Source organism: Mobula birostris, chromosome 1 (assembly GCF_030028105.1).
Source record: "Mobula birostris isolate sMobBir1 chromosome 1, sMobBir1.hap1, whole genome shotgun sequence".
NCBI classification, from domain to species: Eukaryota; Metazoa; Chordata; class Chondrichthyes; order Myliobatiformes; family Myliobatidae; genus Mobula; species Mobula birostris.
Genome location: NC_092370.1, coordinates 33,242,484 through 33,257,223, shown reverse-complemented (window position 1 = coordinate 33,257,223; position 14,740 = coordinate 33,242,484). Strand labels below are relative to the sequence as shown.

Below are 14,740 nucleotides of genomic sequence, written 5' to 3'. Positions count from 1 at the left end.
AGGATAGGATAAATACATGCAAGTTTTCTCCCCTGAGGTTGAGTGTGACTAGAACTGGATGAAAGGTGAAATACTTCAGGGCAACCTGAGGGGGTAAATACAAGATATTCTTCAGGTATTGGAAATCCAGAGAAACACACCAAATGCTGGAGGAACTCAGCAGGGTAGGCAGCATTTATGGAAAGGAATAAAAAGTCAATGTTTTGGGCTGAGTTCCTTTGTCAAGACTGGAAAGGAAAGTGGAATAAGCCAGAATAAGAAGGTGGGGGGGAGGGGAAGGGGTATAAACTAGGTGAGAAGTGAAGCCAGGTGAGGGGGAAGGTAGTTGCTTAGGTGAGGGGTGGATGAAGTTAGAAGGTGGGAGGTGATAGGTGGAAAAGTCAAAAGGCTGTAGAAAAAGGAATCTGAAAGGAGAAGAGAGTGGATCATGGGAGAAAGTGATGGAAGAGTGGAGGTAACAGGCAAGTAAGGATAAGAGGGGAACCAGAATGTGGAATGGAAAAGGAGGACGGGGCGAGGGAAGGAATTACCATAAGTTAGAGAAATCAATGTTCATGCTGTCAGGTTTGAAGCTACTTAGACAGAACATGAGGTGTTGCTCCTCCAACCTGACAGTTTCAGGTACAGTCGACGTTTCAGGCCGAGACCCTTCGTCAGGACTCAGGTACCTCTTCCTAGAGATGCTGCCTGGCCTGCTGCATTCACCAGCAACTTTGATGTGTGTTGCTTGAATTTCCAGCATCTACAGAATTCCTGTTGTTTTAGTGTCCTTACCATGGCAGTAGAGGAGGCCATGGATCAACATGTCAGAATGAGAATGGGGATTGGAATTAAAATGGTTAGCCACTGGGAAATCCTGGTTCTTCGCAGACAGCACGAAGGTGCTCAACAGAGCAATCCCCCAATCTACGTTAGGTCTGACAGATGTAGCGGAGGCCGCACTGGGAACATCCTTTCCTGACAGACCCACAGATGAAGTGCTGTCACACCTGGAAGGACTGTTTCCATCCTTGAATGGTAGTGAGGGAGGGAGGAGGTAAAGGTGAATGGGCAGGTGTAGCACTTCTGCTTTTGGAGATAAACTCCAGGAGGAAGATCGATGGGAAGGGACAAATGGACAAGTGAATCACCAAAGGAGCGAACTCTGTGGAAAGCAGAGAGTGGAATAGGTAAAGATGTATTTGGTGGTAGGACCCCACTGAACATGGCAGATGTTGTGGAGAATAATTTGTTGGATACAGATGTTCATGGGGTGGTCAATGAAGAGAAGAGGAACTCCACCCATGTTAAGGTGGTGGAAAGATAGGGTGAGGGTGGTCATCCGGGAAATAGAGGAGATGCGGGTGAGGGCTCTCAGAGTGTGGAATAAATTGCCAGTGGAAATGATGGATGCGAGTTCAACTGCAACATATAAGAAATATTTGGACAGGTTCACAGATGAGAAGGGTATGGAGGACTATGGTCTGGGTGAGGGTAGATAGGACTAGAAAACAGGTCAGCACAGATTAAATGGGCTGAGAGTCTTGTTTCTGTATGGTAGGGCTCTATGACTCTATGAGAATAAATGCAAATACGCATAAAATGCAGAAATCAAAGATGCAGACAGAGACATACTTCAGAAAAAAAATAGGATTACTCCAAAGCTTTGGAGACCAAGCCAGAAATTGCTGCAGGAATGAATGATATGCTTGCATTCAAGGAAATATGGTTCAAACATGGCCAGGATTTAGCTCGTTTAAAAAAATTGGTGGTGATAGAAAACAGTGGAGATGTTATATTTTGGGAGTTTTTTTTAAGAGATGCAGAAAGAAGATTGCTGTGAAAGTTTGCCCACACATTTCAATTTTTAAACAGAAATATGGTTTATTAGGCATGTTTACTTACTAATACATCCTGATAAGTGAAAAAAGCTGGAACAAAAATCAGTCAGGAAGTGTCGCTTGATCCTGGTAATTAACAAGACATTGATAGATTGCACTCCGTAGTTCACCCAGTGATGTGTTTCTGGTTTCTGGTCGCTCTTTTTTTGTTGCTGTTTGCACAATTTGGTTTTTGCACATTGGGGGAGGGGGGGTTGATGTTCTTCTTTGAACGGGTTCCATGGTTTTTCTTTTTATCATGGCTGTCTGAGGGGTTGTACACTATGTACATACTTTGATAATAAATTGTACTTCGAACTTTAGACAACCAACAACTAACTCTTCCCTCAGCAGCCACAGGTTCACTTGCTGGATGGTGCTCAGTGGACCCTGCCCTTTGGCTCCAATGACCACCATAGTCTGCATGCTCGGGTGGCTCTCCACGTATACGGCATCAGCCTTGTCCTTCTTGGAATACCTACTCCACAGCAGAGGATCTTTACACATGTACTCCATGCTTCCCTGTCAGTGAGTCCACTGTCACCTGAATACACAACGGGCAGGTTTTCTTCCCTTTTATATTTCTCAGATAGCAAACTTTAAAACTGTGCAACTTCAGATGCTTGGAAAACATGAGCCAGATTTCACAACAGTAGAACTGATACAAGTTTTTCTGGGAATCTATGTATAATAAATCCACCAGTTCCCCTTTATGCAAAGTGTGTTAATTCTTCAAAGAACTTCCATAAACTAGCTAAATATGATTATAACACCACATCAACTTTGCCTGACTACTTTGAATTTTTTGAAGTGAATTCCATTAATGTCTTTAAGAATTGTTTGTAACATTTTCCCCAATGACAAGCTAACTAGACTGCAGTTTCCTGCTCTCTGTAAACTTTTGTTATTTTCCAATCTAATGCAACTTCCTCAAAATTTGGGGAATTTTGGGAAGTTACACTCTATGCATCAATATAGTCACTTCTTCGAGGACACTATAATGAGGTTCATCAGCATCAGAAGTATCAGGTCACAGTTTACTCAGGACCACTTCCTTCATGATTGTAACTTTTCTGAGTTTCTACCTCCATTGTAATTCTTAATTGTATAGCTACTTTTGGGATGATACCTGTATTCTCCAAAGTGAACAAAAATGCACAATACCATTTCATTCACCTACCAACTCTTGTTTTCTATTATTAAATCCACAAACTCATCTATTTTCACTTTGTCAGCACTTTTTAAATATTTGTAGAAACTCTCATTATCTTATATTTATACCTTTTTCTATATTTCAGAATCAGAATCATTCAATATCACTGGCATACATCGTGAAATTTGTTAACTTTGCCGCAAAAGTACAATACAATACTTGATAAATATGGGCGGAAAACTGAATTACAGTAGGTATATACATGTATATTAAAAAGTTAATATTTCGGAAAGATGTATTTCAAACTTTTTTCTGTACTTTTCAATGTTAGTTTTAAGCCCAATCCTTTGACTGCCATGCTTGGTATTGTCGAGGATAGTGCAACAAAACTGAAGCCATCTAATTTGCAGGTATTGGCCTTTTTGTCTCTTATGGCCAGGAGAGCGATCTTGCTCAAGTGGAAGGAGGCTGCCCCGCCCACTCATGTTCAATGGCTATCTGATGTTATGTTATGCCTTGATCTAGAGAAGATTTGTTGTTCAATTTCTGATTCTAAACATGATTTTCTAATGTTATGGGGACCCTTTCTGAGTTATTTTCATAATCTTTGAACTGTTATTAAAGTATGGATCTAAACCATTATTATTATAATATTTTATGGTAAGGTATCTTTTTTTTTCTTCTCTTTTTTTTTACCAACCAGTTCATTTTGGTAGTGGGGGTAGATATTTTTAAAATAAAATACAATTATTTTATTTCATTTCACTTCATAATTCAATCTTTTTTTCGACATGATTGATTTGGAATATGGGATACTTTGATCATATTACTGTGATTTAAATGTAATGTAATTCTTATTACTTACTTGTATCCTTATGAATTTTGTATTTGTATTTATGCAATTTATATAATAATAATAAAAATATTGAAAGAGAAAAATTAAGTAAGTAATGCAAAAACAGAATTTTTTTAAAAAGCAGTGAGGCCGTGTTCACGGGTTCAATGTCCTTTTAGAAATTAGATGGCAGAGGGGAAGAAGCTGTTCCTGAATTACTGAGTGTGTGCCTTCAGGCTTCTGTACCTCCTTCCTGATGGTAACAATGACAAGGGGGCATATCCTGGGTGGTGGCAGTACTTAATGATGGAAGCTGCTTTTCGCGGCACCGCTTGTTGAAGATGTCCTGGATACTACAGAGGCTAGTACCCATGATGGAGCTGACCAATTTTACAGCTCTCTGCAGTTTACTTTGATCCTGTGTAGTAGCTCGCCCATATCAGATGGTGAGGCAGCCAGTCAGAATGCTCTCCATGGTACATATGTAGAAGTTTGAGTGTTTTAGGTGACAAACCAAATCTCCTCAAACTCACAAATGACAAGTCCTCCAAAAAAATGTTTTCTTTTTCATTTGTATATATCCATTCCTTAACCCAATTTGCCAGATCACTTTACCTAGTTCTGCTTCCATAATTGTCTTTTAAGTTCAAAATACTAAACTTTGCCCTATTCTTTTCTCCATCAAGCTGAATGTAACATTGAAAAATGTTATAATCATTGCTGGTTAGGGTTCCCTTAATGACAAGATCATTACTGAATGCGATCTCATTGCACAATACTGGGTTCAGTAGAACCTACACTCTGGTTGGCTCCAGAAAGTACTGTATTAAGGAACTATCCCAAAACACAGGCAGGAAGCAAAGAGTGGGAATAAAGGGGCCTTTTTCTGGTTGGCTGTAGTGACTACTGGTGTTCTGCAGGAGTCGGTGTTGGGACCACTGCTTTTCATGTTATATGTCAAAGATTTGGATGACAGAGTTGGAGAGGGTCCAGAAGAGGTCCACTAGAATGATTCCAGGAATTAAAGGGCAGGCATATGAGAAGAGTTTGATGGCATTGGGCCTATACTCACTGGAGTTTAGAAGAATGAGGGGGGGATCTCATTGAAACCTATCGAATATTGAAAAGCCTACATAGGGTGGATGTGAAGAACATGTTTCCTATAGTGGCTCAGTCGAGGACCAGAAGCACAGCCTCAGAATAGAGGAACATCCATTTATGAGGAGGAATTTCTTTAGCCTTAGGACATTGTGATCTCAATTTATTACGGTCTCTTCACTTGAATAATTAGCATTAGCTTTCAAAATGTTTTAAGCTTTGCACTAGCAGTGGAGCGAATGGAAATGCATAAAATTTGGCAGTAGTTCAAAAGAATTTAATGCCTAAAGATAACAGACTACAAACGTGGCCAAATACTTTTCCAGTCCCGTTAAAGCTTACAAATAAATGTCAAACAATTCTGTCTACTTGAAAAGAAACAAATTCAGGGTTATGTGAAAAGGACAAGTGAGTGGGATTGATCAAGTTACATTTCTTTGCCTTTTTCCTTCCCCTATATTATTTTACTTCTTAAATATTTATCCTCTCATTTTTAAAACATGTTATGGATTCTACTTTCAAATTGTTATGTTTTAGTATAAGTCAACTCCTATCAGTGGGAAGATGTGAATTCAAAATTCATAAACCCTAATTATCTGGCTACTTAAAGTTACTATAAAAATGCTATAAAAATCTCAAATTCAAAACTTCTGAACAGAGAAGTAAACTTGCTTCCATACCCTAATACTAGCTAGCTGAGTACTGCAAGGAATATGTTGCAAAAGCTATTCAGTTTTAAAGTTAGATACCAACACTGAAGAGTAATGAGCTCTACAGCTCACTATTTCAAGACTTACATGTGAGTTTCAGGTTTTAAAAAAATGGATGTGGCAGTTGATAATCCCAAAGTAGTAGGCCAGATCCCAAACAATGATGAGACAGAGTATAGGAAGGAGACAGAGAGCCTAGTGACATGATATCAAACAATAACCTTTGCTTCAATGGCAGTAAAACAGAACAGCTGTTCATTGACTTCAGGGAGTGGGGAGAAGTCTAAGTCCCTGTGCTGAGATGGAGACAGTTGAGAACTTCAAGTTCCAAGGTATACAGTAAATATCACCAATAGCTTGTCACCTTTCTTTCTCATGTATATTAATAATTCAAATGAGAATCCCTACGGCACACCACGGGCTACAGGCCTCCAATCTGAAAAACCACTCTCCACCTTCACCTTACTAGCTTACTAGCTCTTCTTTCAGTTAGTCCTGACGAAGGGTCTCGGCCTGAAACGTCGACTGTACCTCTTCCTAGAGATGCTGCCTGGCCTGCTGCGTTCACCAGCAACTTTGATGTATGTTGTTCCACCTTCACCCTATGATTCCTTCCACCAAACCAATTTTATATGCAATTGGCTAGTTTACCTTGGATCCCTTGTAATCTAATTTCCTAGACCAGGCTATCGTGTCAATGGCCTTGCTAAGGTTCAGGCAGACAAGGTCTACAAGCCCTGTCCTCAACAAGCAATTGTGGCCTCAGAATGCAGCATTGATCTCTGTAGCGTCTTCCTACTTTCTTACTGACAATTTGAAAATATTCCGTTTATCCAGTCATCCTTATGTTGTGTAGTAACCTTTTATGTGGTACTTTACGCTACAGCTCCTCCAACAGAACCACAACCTTGTTGCAGGGTTTGGAGGTCAATGACCCAGAGAGCTATGTAAGCTAGAGTCAGGGCCTTGTGCTTTAGCTCTTTGGTCAAACAGGTCAAACGGTAGAGGCCAGTCCAACAGTGGTCCATCATTCCTCTAGGTTCTGAGGTGCAGCTCAGGGCAGTTGCGCAGGTTGACTCTGTGGTTAAGAAGGCGTACGGTGTATTGGCCTTCATTGATCGTTGGATTGAGTTTAGGAGCAGAGAGGTAATGTTACAACTATATACAACCCAGGTCAGACCCCAGTTGGGCGTACTGTGCTCAGTTCTGGTCACCTCACTGCAGGAAGGATGTGGAAACTATAGAAAGTGTGCAGAGGGGATTTACAAGGATGTTGCCTGGATTGGGGAGCACGCCTTATAGGTTGAGTGAACTTGGCCTTTTCTCCTTGGAGCAACGGAGGATGAGGGGTCACCTGACAGAGGTGTATAAGATGATGAGAGGCATTGATGGTGTGGATAGTCAGAGGTTTTTCCCCAGGCTATCATGAGAGTGCAGAGTTTTAAGGTTCTTGGAAGTAGGTACAGAGGAGATGTCAGGAGTACTTTTTTTTTTACGCAGAGAATGGTGAGTACATGGAATGGGCTGTCGGTGATGGTGGTGGAGGCGGGTATGATAGGGTCTTTTAAGAGACTCCTGGATAGGTACATGGAGCTCAGAAAAATAGAGGGCTATGAGTAACTCTAGGTAATTTCTAAAGTAAGTTCATGTTCCGCACAGCATTGCGGGCCGAAGGGCCTATATTGTGCTGTAGTTCTTCTATGTTTCTATGTGTACCTTTATTCACACAGTTTGTTATATTTACAAAAAACTTTAGTCATTTGTCAAATATGATTCTCCCTTTCATAAGACAGTTGACTCTTTTAGTTCGGCTTCTGATTATCTGAATGTCCTATTACCTCCTAATTTATAGATTTCAGCAGCATACTGATGCCAGATACTAAGCTAACTGGCCACAGTTTCTGCTTTCTGGCTCTCCTCTTTCTTGAATACTGGCATTACAGGTTCAAATTGAGCTATGGTTTAGAGCCGCTTGTTTTCGATCTCATCTGTATGAGGGCTTAGAATTTCATTGAACAATAGCTGTTCAAAACCCCAAACCCCTGACTCACAGCCATTAATATAGACCTTTTGCACATGCTGAGATTAAATTTTGTTTAGGATAGCCCCTTACAAAGAGACTCTTGGCCCATTTCAAACCGTTCTTGCTGCTTCTTCCAGAAAGGCCTAATTCCCTCATTGACAGCTTCATCAAGTTCCTGTCAGCTCTACGTGTGTACACTTACTGTAGGCCTGCTCAGGAGGGATTGCCAGGATCATCTATAAACAGGAAATCACCTTCGCCATCAAGAGAGAAGTCGGGATGGTGAAAAGAGGACTGAGGTTTCTCTGGTAGACAACATGAAAGAGAATCCCAAGGAATTCTATCGCTATATTAAGAGCAAAACGATAACAAGGAACACAGTTGGTCCTCTTGAAGAACAGTGTGAAGACCTATTCATGGAGCTGAAAAAGATGGTCAAGTTATTAAATTAACTTTTTGCATCTGTATTTACTCAGGGGACAGAGCGGGTATATAGATCTGAGCCAAAACAGTAGCTGTATTACCGAAGAGGAGGTGGTTGTTGTCTTGAGGCCAATTCGGGTAGATAGATCTCCAGGGTCAGACCTTGTAGAAAGTTAATGCAAAATATCACAGAGATATTTAAAATTTCCTTAACCGTGGGTGAGGTGCCAGAGGACTAGAGGATAGCTAATGTTGTTCCATTATTAAATAAAAATGCCAAGAATAAGCTGGAAATTGATGAGCCTGACATTAGTAGATTATTGGGAGATATATATGTATTTGGATAGACAGAGGCCTGAAAAGAGATAGTCAACATGGGATTTTGGTCATGTCTAACCAATCTTATAGACATTTTCAAGGAAGTTACCAAGAAGGTTAATGAAGGGAAGGCAGTGGGCATTGTCTACATGGATTTAGCGAGGCTTTTGACAAAGTCTGCATGGGAAGTTGGTACAGAAGTTTAAGTTGCCTGGCATTCAGGATGAAGTAGTCAATTGGATTCAATGTCAGCTTAGCAGGAGAAGCCAGAGAGTGGGAGCAGATAGTTGTCTCTCTGAGTGGAGGCCCAAGTTTAGTGGTGTGCTGCAAGGATCAGTCCTGGGTCCATTGCTGTTTATTGTCTTTTTTAATTACTTAGATGATAATATGGTCAACTGGATCAGCAAATTTGCAGCTGACACTAAGATTGAGCACATGGTGGACAACGAGGAAGGCTATCAAAGCTTGCAAAGTGAACTGGACCAGCTGGGAAAGTGGGCTGGAAAATGGCAGATGCAATTTAATGCAGTGAGGTATTGTATTTTGGCAGGACAACCCAAAGTAAGGCTCACACAGTGCGGTAGAACAAATGGACTGGGGAACACAGGTCCATAATTCCTTGAAAGTGGCATCACAGGTAGATTGGTTGCAAAGAGAGCTTTTGGCACATTGGCCTTCATTGGCATTGAGTACAGGAATTGGAATGTTATGTTGAAATTGTATAAGGCAGTGGTGAGGCCGAATTTGGAATGTTGTATACAGTTCTAGAAATCTACCTACAGGAAAGATATCAATAAGATTGAAAGAGTGCAGAGAAATTTTACACTGATGTGGCCTGGGACCCGAGTGACAGGTAAGGATTGAATATGTTAGGGTTTTATTCCTTGGAATGCAGGAGATTAAGGGAAGATCTTACAGCGCTATACAAAATCATGAGTGGTATAAATAGGGTGAATTCAGGCAGCCTTTTTCACCACAGGTTGAGTGAGACTTGAACTAGAGGTCAGCTTTAGGGTGAAAGGTGAAATATTTAAGAGGTATCTGAGGGGAATCTTCTTTACTCAGAGGGTGGAACAATCCACCAATGGAAGTAGTAGATGCGGTTCAGTGTTAAGATCTAAAATAACTTTGGGTAGCTTCATGGATGAGGGAGGTATGGTGGGCTATGGTCTAGATGCAGGTAGATAGGACTAGGCATTAAAACAGTCTGGCACAGGCAAGCTGGGCCGATGAACCTGTTTTTTTCTATACTGCTGTTTTACTCACAGCATTAAAACCAGATCCTCCAGTTCTATCATCACTTTCTATTATGGCAGCCACAATAGAGCAATAACCATACTATCTTACTAGAAGACCATATTGTCTTACTAGAAGGTGAAATATTCAATACATTATGTGGTGGGAGCAACAAAGTTCAGTTTTGTAGCTGGGAGGATGTCATTGTCAAAATAACAAATAGTGTCTCACAGACCTTAACCAGTGTGAAAATCTGTTTAGAAAGGGATTCCTATAACAAGGTTACTCCAAAATTATGGTTAAGGTCCCTTTCGCACTTGTTGCATTTTTACATAAGTGGAGGCAAGTCTGTACGAAGCATATGTGACTGGCAGTTCATTGGATGAATCCATCACGTGCATAATGACTGCAACAATTCAGTAGTGAAAACCTGACAAAAGTTTTGGCCTCTATCTGCTTTGCCCATCTACCTTATGCTCTAAGCAATATGACATAATTTCACTTGATCGTGATATAATTTTGCTGTTTTATCCAGCTTCAGCACTACTGCAAGAGGGCTTGCCCACTCACAAATTTAGACCTTAGCAAGCTTGATCCAGCTTTCACAGTTCCTCTTCTAACTGTGCTTTAAGAAAATAAATGGATTTGGCATCATGGCAAAGACTGATTTATTTATTTATTGAGATACAACGTGGAATAGCCCTTTCTGGCACTTAGAGCAGTGCTACCCAGCAATCCCCTGATATAATCCTAGCCTAATCACGGGACAATTTACAATGACCAATTAACCTACCAACTGGTATGTCTTTGGACTGTGGGAGGAAATCAGAGCACCTAGAGGAAACCCATGCAGTCACAGGGAGAACATACGAATTCCTTGCAGGCAGCAGCGGGAATTGAACCCAGGTCGCCTGTACAGTAAAGCATTGTACTAACCACTACACTATCATGCCACTTCATTTGTGCCCAACAATGTTACTGAAAATCTTTAAATTATCGGGCATCTTTAGAAATGCTTTACAATGCAGTGCAAGGAAAGTTTTCAAAATACAGCAGAACAGTTCGGCGCAGAATGCCATAAAAAACCAAGAGCAGCTAGAGGTCTTCTGGTAGAAAATGAACATTTAACACAGCACGAATTTCAAAAATTGTAACTCTGAACAAGCAAGGATAGTGGTTTTGACAACGAGCTAGGAGTATCAAGAAAGCACCTACAAATGAAGGTCATAGAGGTCTCTATATATTTGAATTGAGGAAAGCAGGTTAAGTACTTCTAGACTATTCAGAAGCGGTTAATATGTTCAGCACTCTGAATTCTTAGAAGATGCTGGTACTTCTCTTAACATGCCTGTCCTGGTATTTGATACATTGTCCTAAGATCATCACTGCCCTCAACACTTCCTGCCACACCTGTAATACTTTCCTTCCTTGGGATATGCATCATTCATAATCAAATGCTGTCCCTCGGCTACTTAAGTCATCTTTATATTGCCACAATCTATGATTTATTATTGAATCACGGGTTTTCAGGTCAAACCAGCTGAACTTCGAGCTCATTAAACTCTGTAAACTGAACTTGTTCTTAAACTATTTTTGAACAATTATGGGTTTTGTGTCTCCTTTGGCTACAAGACGCCCTGATGGTCATTTATCAGATGGAAATCATAAGCTTTCCTCAGGTCTCACTACAATTGGACTGAGCAAGAAAATGAAAGTGCAGTCAATCCATTTCCTAAAAAATGGTTACAAATTATACTTGGCCAAATTTCTGTGCAGAATTTGCCCCTAGCAAAAATGTAAGGAAATGGATAACACAGCAAAAGCAGGTTCTTGTGATTTCAAATGATTCCATTATTCTATGCCAACATATGCTCTCAAAATCTTGTTACGTATTTGAAATGGTAATTCAGAAGGAATGCTAGTAGACTTATAAAAGTAAGGTAGCAAAGCACATAAAAAGCCGAACATTCAAAAATCCTTTTCAGGCACTAGTTGGAAAAAAAATGCATCTTACACTAAATAAAGAACTCAAAATCACAATGTTGTGGCTTGAAGAGCAAAAGCTATTTTCAGTATCAAGATATATCACTACATTATGATCACACCATTCTAATACTTGTGTATAATGTCACCTTAAAACATTGCACATTTATCGATAAATGCACTTAAAAATTCTTCTAACAATGGCAACATGCAAAAAAGTTACTAAATGGCGCTAGACAGCGACTTCTTCGAGCTCATCCGTGGAAACAGTTTAATTTCTACCTTTAATGTCTTTTTCCTTGTCAAGGTGGATAGGGTCTGTCGAAGAACCTGACCTACAGCTGCACTCAAACTCCAGTCTTTACGATGTTGGTTTCCGCTCTCAGGGCTCACTGACAGACCAAGGACACAGCCTAGAAGATGAGCATGCCTTCGGGATTCTGAGGTGTTGCGGCTCTGGGAACGACCCAAGTCTAAGCCGGTACTGCTGACTGAAGCATCGCAGGAGAAAACGAAACATCGGTAACAGCAGATTACCTTGCAGGGGCTTTGTACTCGGATCATGCTCTCTCTCTCATCAGTGGAGAGTTTATTGCCAATCCTCAAGTCGGAAAACTTGGGGGGAAAATGACATGGCAGACTTTAACACGTAAATCAGTGTTTTTCTTGTGTCCTCTCTCACTATTATTATATTAGGGAGAGAGAGAACCTGTGGTATGTCGAATTGTCAGGTGAACCATTAGTTTTTGTTGTACTGTGTCCTTGGGGGCTTTGCTATTGTTTGCTTGGTGAGTGGAGGGTGCTGATGCTTTTTTTTGCTGAGGTGGGGGAGGGGGGGATCGTTGCTTTACTGCTGCTGGGTGTGGGAGCGGTGAGGAGGGGGCTTTACAGTTCTAACATTTTTACTGTCATTTATTCTTTGGGGCACTCTTCTGCTTTTGTAGATGTCTGTGAAGAGTAAGAATTTCAGGTTGTATATTGTATAATGTGGTAAACCATATATATGTTGTAACTGGGTTAACTGTTGGGACACGCCCCTCTGCTGACTGCCCCTGTGGCTCCTCCCACAGTTCCTGTATAAAGGTGTTTCGCCTTGCCCCTCCCCCTCAGTCCGGGGGCAGACACTCACCGTGGAGGTCGTATTGTACAGTGAATAAAAGCCTTTCAGTATTTTACCAAACCTCAGTCTTTTGGAGTTATTGAAGGTGCTTCATATATATTCTCTGATATTAAATGGAACTATTGAATGACGTTTATGTATTTGGTAAAGTTAATGATTTACACATTGTGGTGTCTTGCATCAATTAATTTCTTACAGAATGAGACATGGTAGATAAATCCTACTTACTTTTCTCCTTAGATGGAAATGATATTGAATAACATAGTTCATTATGTGTCTTTGAGCTGTGCGAATAAAAGAAGAAATACTTGAGTGATTTTTGAGCAGCAAAAAAAGCATAGTGCATAACACTTCTACAGCACCAGCGACTGGGGATCAATTACCACCACTGTCTGTAAGGAGTTCGTATGCTCTTCCCATAACTGCATAGGTTTCCTCTGAGTGCTCTGGTTTCCTCCCACATCCCAGAGCTGTGTGGGCTAGGGTTAGAAAGTTGTGGTCATGCTGTGATGTGATGGCACCGGAACCATGGTGACACCAGTGGGCTGCTCCCAGCACATCCTTGGACTGTATTGGTTGCTGATACAAAATGCTGCAGTTCACTGTATGTTTCAATGTACATGTGACAAATAAAGCTAATTTATATAAGCATGCAAGTTTAATAAATTTTGAATGAATCTTTCAGTGGACAGCAATGCTTATTTAAAAATAGCTTAAGATTTGCCAGGTGGCTTTCGCAAGCAAATATCAGGCTAACTGTTGATGAAAACTCTACATGGATATTTTATAATTAATAATAAATATATTGAACAATCTTGGATAGGTTGATTCTATAATAGTTTATGTCTGTGACTGTGAAAGGATATTTATATCTTACAAACGTTTGTACATATATTTCATTTCCGGTACCATATCTCTATTTTGTTAAACTTTATCTGGAAGTCCACCTACACAACATCAACAGCACTTTCCTCAAACTCAAGTTGTCTTGTTATATCATTTATTGCCTTAAACTTTCCCAAATACCATATTATCTAGTCTCAGGTAACTAGATCAAGAAGCTTCTCTGTTATTAGTAGCAAGTTGACAGGCTTGTCGTTGTCAGCTTGAGTTTCTCTCTTTAAGTAGTTGTTCAACATTTTCAAAATTCGTACCCTATGGAACTACCTCTATTAGCTTTATTACCTTTATTTGAGAAAGGACATTCTTGCTATTGAGGGAGTGCAGCGTAGGTTCACAAGGTTAATCCCCGGGATGACGGGACTGTCATATGTTGAAAGATTGGAGCGACTGGGCTTGTATACTCTGGAATTTAGAAGGCTGAGAGGGGATCTTATTGAAACATATAAGATTATTAAGGGATTGGACACGTTGGAGGCAGGAAGTATGTTCCCGCTGATGGATGAGTCCAGAACCAGAGGCCACAGTTTAAGAATAAGGGGTAAGCCATTTAGAACGGAGTTGAGGAAAAACTTTTTCACCCAGAGAGTGCTGGATATATGGAATGCTCTGCCCCAGGAGGCTGTGGAGGCCAAGTCTCTGGATGCTTTCAAGAAAGAGATGGATAGAGCTGTTAAAGATAGTGGAATCAAAGGTTATGGGGATAAGCCAGGAACTGGATACTGATTGTGGATGATCAGCCATGATCACAGTGAATGGCGGTGCTGGCTCGAAGAGCCGAATGGCCTTCTCCTGCACCTATTGTCTATTGTCTATTAGTGAGGATGATTGGAAGATTCAGAATGTACCTAGTGGGCTGCATATATGAGAGGATGTGCTGCATTAGAGAGGGTCCAGAGGAAGTGTACGAGAATAATCCTGGGAATGAAAGGGTTAACATAGGAGGAGAGTTTGATGGCTCTGGGCTTGTACTTGCTGGAGTTTAGAAGGGGGGAATCTTATTAAAAGCTAAGAAATATTGAAGGGCCTGGATAGAGTGGACATGGAGAGGATGTTTCATCTAAAGGGAAAATTTACGACTA

The 14,740-nt window shown here is 40.6% G+C and overlaps 1 long non-coding RNA gene across 2 annotated transcripts in view; it reads right to left on the bottom strand.

The window, feature by feature from the left end:
* Positions 1–14,740, bottom strand: part of LOC140195462 (uncharacterized) — a 58,403-nt gene that overhangs the window by 20,280 nt on the left and 23,383 nt on the right. The window contains exon 2 of one of the 2 annotated variants that reach the window (XR_011885473.1): positions 12,987–13,042. The exons of the other annotated variant lie outside the window; for it this stretch is intronic. This is a non-coding gene — a long non-coding RNA (uncharacterized lncRNA). The remainder of the gene's footprint in view (positions 1–12,986; positions 13,043–14,740) is intronic. 2 annotated transcript variants of the gene reach the window in all.